The sequence below is a fragment of the Lolium rigidum genome, chromosome 7 (genome assembly GCF_022539505.1).
Source record: "Lolium rigidum isolate FL_2022 chromosome 7, APGP_CSIRO_Lrig_0.1, whole genome shotgun sequence".
In the NCBI taxonomy this organism is placed as follows: Eukaryota; Viridiplantae; Streptophyta; class Magnoliopsida; order Poales; family Poaceae; genus Lolium; species Lolium rigidum.
Genome location: NC_061514.1, coordinates 20122765 through 20135091, shown reverse-complemented (window position 1 = coordinate 20135091; position 12327 = coordinate 20122765).

Below are 12327 nucleotides of genomic sequence, written 5' to 3'. Positions count from 1 at the left end.
TATTTCGTGTACGAATATTCTCCTAGCCAAAGATAAAAGGCTACAACATGATATGATAGGCCTAATGCTTACGAACAGGACTGGGGCAACAGTGATCGATTGTGACCTTTCCGTTGTTGACCAAGAGCTACAAAGTAAAGTACGTGCCGTAGCTAGGGCAGAATGAGGGTAATTTCACTTAGCAAATATGTGTGTGTCCTTCTTTTTCCTCCTCCCTTGCCTCTTTCTTTTGGCAAATATGTGTGTTCTATAGATGATTCTCCAGTTCTCCTATACTACCTAACTAGTGATGAAAATGATCATGTTAGTTAATCAAATTTACTAGGGAAAAGTACATGCCATAGCTAGCTAGGGCAAAATGATGGTGATTTCATTTTGCAAATACTATAATGTCTCCGTCCTTCTCTCCCTCTTTGGGCACGGACCGTAAATGCTTCTCAACGGCAGGAGATATTCTCGGGCGAGCGCAATCGCCTTCTGTAGAATTTCTATGGTGGCGTCGAAGGAGGTGCTTTCTAGCGAGCGTATACATGCTCAACTGAAAACCAATGAGACTCAAATGAAGAGGGCAGAGAAGCTCACCAATAATTCTAAATTTACTATTGCCTACATTCCTACTGAAATTGTTGTAGCTAGGCCAGCGAAGATATGAGTGTCTTTGGGGGACTCTCCTACTCAGGTTTTACCCTCCGTGTTAAAAACAGAGGAAATAGATTTGAATCAAACTTTGGTCATGCTTATGAGTAACAAAAAAAATTGAAAAAGGAGGGAGGTTTCTACGAGTAGTTTGGTTATTGGCAAGGCGAAAAGGTCATGCCGGGGAATCCCCCATTTCTAAAAAAAATGCGTGGATCTAGAGGAGGATGAGTTAAAAGACTCCCAAGATCATGAGGATCTTAATCTTTCGTTATCAAAGCTGTTTTGTAAGCGGTCTCACAAAAGAAAAGATACAAAGGTTACCACAATAAGATGTAGTGTTAGGCTTAACACAATAATCCCGAGATTATGAAAGGTAGTTTCTGGAGTAGTGGAGGTTTTAGGGATAAAGCTAAGCATGTTGTGGTCCATCAAACAATTTGGGAACACAAACTAGTTGTGGTTCTTGAACCGGACAGGGATAACTTCTCCACAACTTTCTTAAGGAATCAATTGGGGGCTTGACTTTGTTTCATACTATTTTCCACCACAACGAAGATCTCGTGATACTCTAGTATGTCTGAACGCAAAAACGTTAGAAATCAAAATTGTTACATCCGGTGAAAGGTGTGCCAAAAATGCGATGATGATTCACTACCTATCCTAGTAGGGGTGATTTTATTATTATTCTTAGATAAAAGGAGAAAAATAATGATAACTTCAATGCTATACAACCGTTTATTTTTAATGCAATCATGGAAAGTTTGAACCTTGAAGAACTAGCTCTATTAGGTAGACAATTTACATGGCAAAATCCTAGAGAAATACCTACATACGAAAAGCTAGAGAAGATTCTTGCAAGCACGTCGTGGGAACACAACTTTCTTTTTGTTAGTGTGCGGGGTTAGAGCAGGCTCGGATCACACTCCTTTGCTTTCGGATTTAGGGGAACAAATGCACTGAGGAAATAAAGAAAAATTCCTTCAAGCTATTTGGTTGCGCCATGAGGGTTTCTTCGAGATAGTTGCCAAAGAGTAGGCTACCGTTTCCCATGATCAAAGCCCCATGGAAGTGTGGCAGCATAATATCCTCCACCTTCACAAAGTAGTGTGTACAAAACGGAAAAGAGAAAGACTAGTGCACATAATAGATAGTTTAGATTTGAAGGCCAAAACAACCCCTCTAAATGCTTCCTAGAGGGAGGCGATGAAGGAGGCAAATGAACAAGTTTCTAAATTACGAAGAGATAAAGAAACTAAATGGGAAGAAAGAATTAAATTAACTCACATCTAAGAGAGTGGTAATAATTCAAAATATTTTCATTTACACGATAAATGAAAACATATAAGAAAGAAGATCTTTCAACTTGGACATGAAAACACGAAGAATTATATTACAGAGATTTATAGAATTTGTTTGGGACGTTGGTTCAAAAAAAAATCTCTAATGGAATCTGAAACAAAAGACATTCCTCAAATCTCTCAAGAGGAAAATATTGTTCTTACAGCTGACTTCATAGAGAAGGAGGTTTACTAGTTGTTATGTAAATGGAAAAGAACAAAAGTACCGGGATCAGATGGGTTTCCTGCAAAGTTCTAGATGATTTTTTTAAAAAAATTCTTAAATATGATTTGATGAAATATTTGCCAAATCCCAACAAGTGGAATTGCCGTTGTTTAATCTTAACTATGGCACTATTGTGTTTCTTCCTAAGAAGGAGAATGCAATACAAATCCGGCAGTATAGGCCTATATGCTAGTTAAACGTTAGCTTCAATATTTTCATAAAAACCGGGACAAATAGAGTTGCTGACGTAGCTCATAAAGTCATTCGACCTGCTTGGACAGCTTTTATACCAGGGATACATATTCTTCAAGGACATATCTACGGAACTATTCACGAACTTCATAGGAAAAAATGGATAGGGTTCTTTAATCGACTTCGAGGTGGTCTACGATAAAGTTAAATGGTCTTTCTTACAATGAGTGCTTCGTATGAAAGGTTTTCACCCTAACTGGTGCAAATAGATATAGAATTTCGTTAGTCGGGGTAGCTTAGGCATGAGGGTGAATGACGATGTTGCTCACTATTTTAAGACTAAGAAAGGATTGAGACAAGGTGACCTGCTCACCAATTCTATTCAATCTTGTAGAAAATATTTTAGCAATTCTATTTGTGAGGACAAAAGAGGATGGTCAGGTGGATGGTTCCATACCTCATCTAGTTGACGAGGAGTGTCAATTCTTTAGTATACGGATGATACAATTATTTTTATGGAGCATGATCTTGAAAGGCTATGAATATGAATTTTATTTTATTCTTCTTCAAAGCGGTTTCGGGGTTAAAAATTAATTTTCATAAGATCGAGGTAATATGTTTCGGTAAAGCCAATTAGGTTGAGGGTAAGTACCGAAACTTGTTTGGCTATGAATCCGGGTCGTTCCTTTTTTACATACTTTGGCAATTCCATTCACTTCAAAAATATTTAAAATGCGAGTGGAAACCTGTTGTCAATTGGTTTGAGAAAACATTCGCAAGCTAGTTAGGCAAACTATTATCCTATGGTGATCGTGTAATTCTAATAAACTTGGTCTAATGATTCTTTTGATGTTTATTCTACCGTTCTTTGAAATACCCAAATGAGTACATAAAAGATTGGATTTTTTTGGGTCCAACTGTTTTTGCCTGAGTGATGGACGTAAGAAGTATAGACTTACTAGATGGATCATAATTTGTAGGCCAAAGGACCAAGGGGATCTTGGTGTGAAGGTGTTATACATTAAAAATGAGTGTTCGTTGAGCAAGTGACTCTTTAAATTACTGAAGGAAGAAGGGGTATGGCAATAGCTAATACAAAATAAGTTAATATCTACACTCCGAATTCTTGTCCCAAGTTAAACTTGACTCTCCTTTCTCAAAAGGGGCATGAAGCTGGAAGATGATTTCATTGAAAGAGGTTTTTCTGCATAGGTAACATGGAAGACATATGGCTAGGAGACACGCGTTTATCTCACCAATATCCGTCACTATTCAACATACTGCAACGTAAAAAAAAAATCGGTTGCCTATGTGATGGCTCAAGTCCCATTATATATAACTTTTTGGAGATTTTTAACTAAAATAAATGGGCAAGATGGCTTCATCGAGTTCGAAGGTTGACGGATGTGAAGGTCTCGCAACCTAATATGTTTGTATGGAAACTAACTACATCAAGCTCTTTTTGGTCAAGTGCATGTATCTAGATTACGTGAATGACCATATGGTGCTTCTTAGAAAATATATTTGGATAATGAAACTAACACTTAAAATTAAGATTTTATTGATTCTCATATCACAAGGTGTTACTAACCAAGGATAACTTAACAAAAATAAATTGGCAAGGAAGTAAAAAAAAATCCTTTGCGATCAAACTGACACAATTCAACATATTTGTATCACATGTCCACTAGCGAAGATTGTTTGGTGAATTGTACACATGACTTTCAGCATAACGTCTCCAAACAATGTCACACTGTCTTTTTTATAGAATTGGTTGAGGGGAGTCGTGAGAAAAGATAAAGCTCTAAGCCAAGTTGAAATATGTGCTTTATTATGGGCTATATCTTTAGCAATGCAAAATCTTGTTCTTTTATGCATGTCATACCAACTGGCTACTCATTGAATCTATATGTGGTTCTACCTAGCTATAGCCAACAGAGAAGCGCAAGAATTTAGATATTGGGTGCAACCGGTTAGAGACAGCTGCTTGGGATATATATAGTCGGTGCAATTGACATTTCGATCTTCGATAGCATGTTGATGCATAATCAATCTATGTTGTCCTTTCTTTTTAGATGACCGATACACAAGGTCCCCTTTTGTAATAGTTAACTGATAATAAAGTAATAAATGGTTGGGTTGCATCAATCGATGCCTGAAGCCTGGTCTTGGTCCCCCATTTGGAACAAGAAGTGCTTGTCCTAGACTATATTAGTGATGAAATTGGTCAGTTCGAAGTTACTATGTAAGTTACTACTACCACAACACAATGTCACAATATCTAGTTGGTGAGTTACTCCGCCTGGTTCCAGACGGACGGAGAGTCCTGTACACGATTTACTGACCGATCTGCGCCGATGCGCATGGTAGCCGTGAGATCCGATCCTCTGGTTCTTGGCCATGGGCAACAGTGGCATGCATCCGCGCGGGATGGAAAAGCCATGCTAGTACCACACACGAATAAGGAAACCATAGCCTTGCGCCTATGCATGCATGCACGTTGGATCATGCGAGCGTAGCAGCTGTGGTCCATCCATGGGAACTTGGGAGGGGCGATATATACAGCGACGCTTCAACTACGAGTCCGTAGCCAGGTCCAGCCTCTGCCGCATAGCTAGCTTGCCCTCCGCTACCCAACCCTAGCTAGATGCTGTGCCTTTTGCCCTATCTTCTTCAAAATTATGACGCTTGCTCGCTCGCCCCACATGTACTACGTACGTACGTGCACCACAGCATGCAACACTAGCTAGCTAGTTACCACAATGCCTCGACCGATCCGACTCCATCTCTAGCTAAACCGTAGGTACGTCCTTGCCTAGTTAATCTCACGGTGAACTATCGAGTTTCCGAGCAGTATACAGCCCGCGAACTGCGACATATTTGGGGGCTTAGGGCCTCCTTGGATTGTAGATTTTCATAGGAACTTTGGAGGATGTGAATCCTAAGAAATTTCTCCTATGGAATGTCTTTAAACATAGAATTAACTCTACCAAATGCGTCCACCATCATGCATGTATCCATCACCACACGCGTCCGACACCAAGACCCCGCCACTGAGACTCCTCACAGCCTATGCGGTAGATGTAAAACTGCTCCACCGCCCGCGAACTGCAACATATTTGGGGGCTTAGGGCCTCTTTGGATTGTAGATTTTTTATAGGAATTTTGGAGGATTTTAATCCTAACAAATTTTACCTATGGAATGTGTTTAAACATAGCATTCAGTACTCTACCAAATTTCTATGGAATCCATTCTTGTGCCCATGTTCCATAGTAATTTCAACATCGAAGTGCCGCCATTATCCATTCCGTGAGACCCAAATATAGGCTTTCCCCCAAAACAATTGGGCGGGAGGCAGGAGATTTGCATCGACGTAGCCTTCACCAAGGGAATGACTCCAGCTGGCACCGCCATCGTCGGCCCTGACCGCATCGGAGCCTCGTCTCGCAGATCCACCACGAAGAGGTCTAGGGAAGGTCACTGGAAAACCACGTCACGAGAGGATGACCGAACCACCCGATGGATATGCGCCCCTCATATCGCTGGGTTCAAACACACGTGCTCCAGGCCCAAGGTAGCCAAGCCGCAGGGGAGGTAGCCGCATCCACGTCGTCCCATCAACGCTATACTTCCTGGGGTGGAACCGCCACACGAGACTTGCCTCGGCACCACCGTCCGCTACCAGTCCGGTGGCATCATCTGGTCGGAGGCATGGAGGCGGGGCAAGTGGAAGGGGGTGGTGGCTGCAAGGGGCTGTTGAGATCCCCGGTGCCGCCCTACATATCTCAACATGATTAAGTTCGAAAAAAAAGGAATGCCAACAGGAGCTAAAACCTCATTTTATTCTTCCTTTATTTAGTTCAATGCACTTACACTATATCTCTCTCTACTCTCTCATTAACCCTATGAAATCCATGTGCTTGATTCATACTCCCTCCGTCCTCAAATAAGTGTACATCTCTAAACTTTGTCCACAAAAGAGTGTACTCCTATCTTCCCAAATCCCAATGCACTTTAATTGCTTCTCTCTCATCGCACGGAAATCAAACCCAATAATATTAAGCACATATTCTTCTTGTTTTCTACATGCACTTAGTTTATTGAAGGTGAAAGAATTAAAGAGGAGAGATGCATGTTTTTAATGTATTTTTTACTCCACTTCATAATTGTCTTGAAAACCTACATGTATACTTATTTATGGACGGAGGGAGTACGCACCATCCCAAAGACACACATTTCAATCATGTGTTTTTCTTATTCATACACGTTTCTGAATTCCTGCGGTTCAAAGAAGCCTCTAGTGCCAAATCTTGATAAGACGGTTGACGTCTAGATATCATCTGGCCGGAAATATATCTCGTTTTCTTTGGCAGCTACTGTAGCTACGCCAGCGGGCCGGCCAGACGATGTGATGCGATCCGGCCGACGTGTGCCTCGACAGCGAAGCAGGGACACATCAAATCACGGTTAGGCTCCTCTTGCTATCCACTATAGTAGTATCTCGGACGGTTTCCAAGTCGCCTCCTAATCGAATCCATAAGCAAGAAAGCGTAACTTTACCTACCGACGGCCAATGGGACACCAACACGAGTCGCTTAGAGAACAATAATCTGGGTCACGTCAGAGAATACAATATGCAGCATGCTATTATTGGCAGCACAGACGTAGCATTGGAGGTCGTGATGGTCCACTCGGCTGGCGTTTCGGGCAAGTTGGAGGGAGGAGTTTGTTAAATCGGGGAGCCAATTCGGGGCCTCGTGGCCGCCTGCTTGCCCACAAGAGCTGTTCGACCAGTACGTACGTTGGATGAACAAAAATATCATTCATCTTTCTTTCTTTCAGTGGAGGTAGCATGCACGCACCCAGTCCCGGTCAGTGAGCTAGTAGTAGATGCAAATTATTGAGGAGCCTGCCGGTTGTTGATGCGTGTCAGAGCAAAAGGAGGGGATCGATGGATGGATGGATGGATGGATCGAGGCATCGATTATTGATGATGGCAGCGCCAAGGAAAGGACTTTATTTTACACCCAGATGTTCCCTCGAAAGTGGGAGGGATCGGAGCGCGTAGGCGTAGGCGTAGGCGTAGCGCATGCACGTTTGGAACCTGACTGAAGGAGCGGCCGAAATTGCAAAAGGGCTTGCGAGAGCATCTCCACCGGTAGGCCTAGATAGGCGCGAGCACCTCCGTTTGGGGAAGCACAATATTCTTTATTTGGGGAGCTGTTTCCACACCGGCGTTACTAAACAGGTGACCCGATAGAATTTTAAATTTAAATTGACATTTAAACACCGAATTTAAACGAAATTCATACAAAATTCATACGAAATTCATACAAAACTACGTCGAATTGATACAAAACGAAATTCAAACGACATTTAAAACCGAATTTGAAAACGTAAACTTAATCAATCTACTACGGGGCACGCGACGGGCCTGCCTCGTCGTCGTTCTTCGCTTTTGCCGCCTGCATCCGTGCCCGCCTCTCGGCCCTTCCTTCAAGCATCTGGCGGTGGAGCATGGCGGCTGGCGTCGCAGGAGCTTGCCGGCGGCGCCGTCCCCGTGCTTCCCGCCTTTGCTTGTTGTCGGCGCGCCTCGCTTGCTCGCGGGCGAACGCGTCGTAGTGGCGATGGGCGTTGAGGGAGGCGAGCTTCTGTCGCTCCGCCTCCATCAGTAGGCGTCCCGCCTCCTCCGTGGCCGCTCGCTGGCGCGAGATCTCGAGGGCGTGCTCAAGATTAGCGTCGTTGATGAACTACCGCTGCTCCTCCTTCAACCTCCGGAACCGCTCCGCGTTCAGCGACGTCAGGATCGCCGCCTGCTCCGGGTCGGGGGGCTGCCTGCGGCTGCTCACCCCACTCCGCCGCCTCCTCCGCCGCCTCAGCTTCCGCATCGGCGTAGAAGGCCTCGCGCCACACCGCGAACCTTGGGTCTACGCCGTCGTCAGAGCTGTTGTCCGCGTCGGGCTCCGGCTCCGGCTTCGGCTGCGGTGGTGGTGGTGGCACGCACGACCGTTGAGGCCCAACATTGAGTATGTCGTCTTCAGACGGCGCGGCATTTTGAGGTGGAGAGAATGGCGCCGACGGCGGTGGTGGAGATAAGAGGATAACACCGCGGTGATGGACAACATGCGTACTATATAGCGGCCACAGCTGCCCGCATTAACGGCGACGTATGCGACTGGACGCCGCGTGGCCAGTCGCTGCCCTCGTGGCCGCTTCGGTTTGCGCGTGACAGACCATTAAACGCCGACGACCAACCTACCCGCGTCGCGGACGATGCGAACCGCCGCGTCCTGTCGCTGACAAGGCGCCCCCACCCGCGAAAACCGTCGTTCCGCGAGGCGCCGACGCGCCCGATTCGCGCCCTTGGTCAAGGGGCCGGCACGGGTTTGCCGGCGATTCTATTGGGCTCCAAAATTGGCTGGCGCCGTATGGGCCGCTGGTGGAGATGCTCTGAAGAATCAAGTCATATGTGCTCCGTAAGCACTTAGAGCATCTCCAACGACCGTTGCGTCCACCAGGCTAAAAAAAATGTGTCTGGTACCTGCTCTAGCGGGACGACGCAAAGTGAGCGGGATGTCCGCGATGACGGAAACATGGCCCAAATATGCGCCAGGTTTGCGTTTCCGCGGACGCTACGCGGTCGCAGAAAGTGTCCGTGTTCGGTGTATCCGAGCCCGGTCGGCAGTGACTAGGTAAGCAAAATATTTTTACATTACTATTGATTGGCCAAATGGACAATCTTTACACAGATGGTTAGTCGAATTAACCTAAAACTACAATGACCGTACCTACTCGCCGTCGCGCGGCCTACCACGGCCTCGGTTACTCACAGTCGCGCGGCCTACTACTGGCCGCCGGAGGGGCCGGCGCCGTCGTCGAAGCGGGAGCGCTTCACGCCCTCCGCGCGCCGCGCACGGCGGAGATCGACATCTCGTACTGGCGCCTGCGGCGTTCGAGGGCCTCGGTCAGAGAGGAGTCCCACATGATTCTCCTGGCCATCGAGCTGGCCTCTGCCTCCACCGTCGCCGCCTGGGTCACCGTCGCCTCCGCCTCCGCTGCCGCCGCCGCCTGGGCCGCTACCTGCAACCCCGCGAGCTGGGCGTGGAAGCGGGGCCTGTCCCTAGCTGCCTCCGCCACTGCTTCGTCCCTGGCGGCGATGGAGCCCGCCTGCTCCCGGTTCTCCTGCTCGACCCGTGCGGGAGAAGGCCCCTCCGCTGGAGCGAGTCCCGGCGGCAGTCCTCGACGGGACATAAACGCCATTAACAACCTTGATGCTGTCTCCGCTAAAAAAATACGTCCGCACCGCTGGAGGTACCCCGACGCAAACGGTCGCCCTGGATCGCATGGCGTCCGCGGGCCGATGCAAACAGACACAATCGGATATTTCGGACGTCCGAAATGCGTCGGCCCGTTGAATATGCCCTTACGTTAGGCGGCCAAGACCAGCTCCATGGCCAAGAGAGAAAAAAAACTACGGCGACACAACGCTATCCAACTTTGTTACTCCTAGTTTTCGATAAAGAGATTTCATCATCAGCAACAATGCATTGCTCTAACGGTATTATGAATGCACACACCTAAAGAAAAGTATTACAAGACAGAAAAGTCATCTATCCTCTACAACAACCCATTGCTCTAGCGGTATTACGAAAGCGCACATCTAATTTTTTTTAACATAATTATAAAATAGAAAAGTCTTGCTACAGTTATCTATTTCTTAACTACTAACACCACTAAGACAACATCAGAAATCCAGCTTATCAAAAACGACGTCTCTAAGAAGGAAATGGTGCACTAGCGCTGTTGTCGCCCCGATCACAGATCATAGATTTTCACTCTGAAGAAAAATCCTCGCTCTCAAAACAATGCCTTCTATAAGGCCATTGCGAGGCACAACCAATTAAGATCAGACCATAGGTTTTCACCCTCAAAGGTAAGACTTTAAACTTCTCCTTTGCGGTCGTCCCACTTGCATGCCGCTGCTCCAAGTTACAAAACACCAAGCCAATTTCTCATCGCCACAAAGACTCGAACCACCATTGCTAGGTCCCAGATCTCGGCCGCCATGACATTCTCCGTCGGCACCATGGGGCAAGAAAGCATGCACCGTGATATTAACAACCAGCAGAGTTTCGAAACGACACCTCTGATACTAGACGGTTAGAAAAAACACGGGTGCACACGACCGTATTACTTTGTTACTCCTATATTGGAGAAAATTGCAAAATACCAACATACTACAAACAAAGACTTTAACAAACATGCGCCATTTAAGATTATCCTTGTAGCTTTGTTTCTGTCCACTTCATCACCAATACTACCTCCGTTTCAAGGAATAAGGCGCACGCGTATTCCAAGACGAACTTTGACCATAAAAATTGAGCAACAAAATCTTGATTATATTATATGTATTTAGTATCGTTGGATTCGTATTGAAAAGCACTTTTTAATGATATTAATATCATATAAATAATCTTTATCTATTTGAAGTAATTCTTGGTCAAACAAAAAACTCGTAAAACGAGGGCGCCTTATTCCTTGAAACGGAGGTAGTATTATCTTATCACCGATGAACATAAAATAACCGAAAACATTAGTAGTTGATAGAACTTTTATGCTTTTACCCATGTTTAGTAGATTTCACAAAAAAATACAACATCTCTCAAATTTTTCTACACAATTTTGTGATAGTTTATATAGATCATTTTAAAAAAGTACAAAAATCTTCCATCAAAATTATAAAGTAGGTTCTAGAAAATTTTACATCTACTTTAATTTATTTATAGATACATTCAAAAGCCCCGTTACAATTTAGAAAGAACAACATACTTCTTAAGGAAGTACCCCACTTCCCGGTTTCACCTCCAACGTGCGGTGACCTTCAGCAACTACGGCTTTGTATTTCTTTCGTCTTTTTTCCTCTATAAAGAAATATACTAATATCATGAAGATACCAATTAGATCCAACATCTGCACCAACAAGATGTCTAAAGACCTCAAGGAGGCACACAGCCAAGAATAAAATAAAAGAAGACCTTGTTACGGTGATCAAACACACACAACAACATCACTCTAACCACCAACAAAGACAACACCCAGACTGCAAACGAGAATCTCCAAAATGAACGCCTCCAAGAGTGGAACAATGCTACTGCATTGTCGTTACCACATCTAATATACTGAGTTTTTTACTCCGGATAAAATCTGAGTTCCCAAAACAACGCATTCGGCAAGGACATTTCCAGGTGACATAGGCATACCCAATGGGCCTGCCATGGATGGTACCCGGGGTTTATTGAAGGCCCATGACCCGAAGAATAAGAAGATTCGGAAGCCCAAGATACTATTGAGGAAAGCTAGAGTTGTAATAGGAGTCATCGTTTGTAATCTTGCGGGATGGGTTAGAAACCCTCCCGGACTTTGTAAACTTGTGTATCACGAATCCCTCGGCTCCACCTCTTATATAAGGGGGAGTCGAGGGACAAAGAAGGTATCGTTTCATTGTCTCACAAACCCTAGTTTTCACATCGTCGAGTACTTTTCGGCTGAAACCTTCGAGGTCTACTTGCCCTCTACATCCAACGAAACCCTAGTCTACTACTTGTAGGCATTGACAAGTTAATACCTTGTCAATTGGCGCCGTCTCGTGGGATCTAGAGGCGACAAGGAGCTGATCTCGATGGCACGTTCAAGATCGTCGACTTCGTCTGGTAGCAAGCAACATCATGGACAGAGGTAAACAGATCGAAACTGGTCTCGTTGATTTTGTTCCTCACCCGCCCTCCCGTTTGGATGCATATGCGTATCTGGAGGAGCCCATGGAGATGACGTTCGGAAAGTTTCACTTCCGCGTCGAGAAGGAAGGAGCATATCGTCTCGAAGTTCCGATCTCGTCGGGATTATCGGCGGATGATCCCGATTTCTCGAGCTCA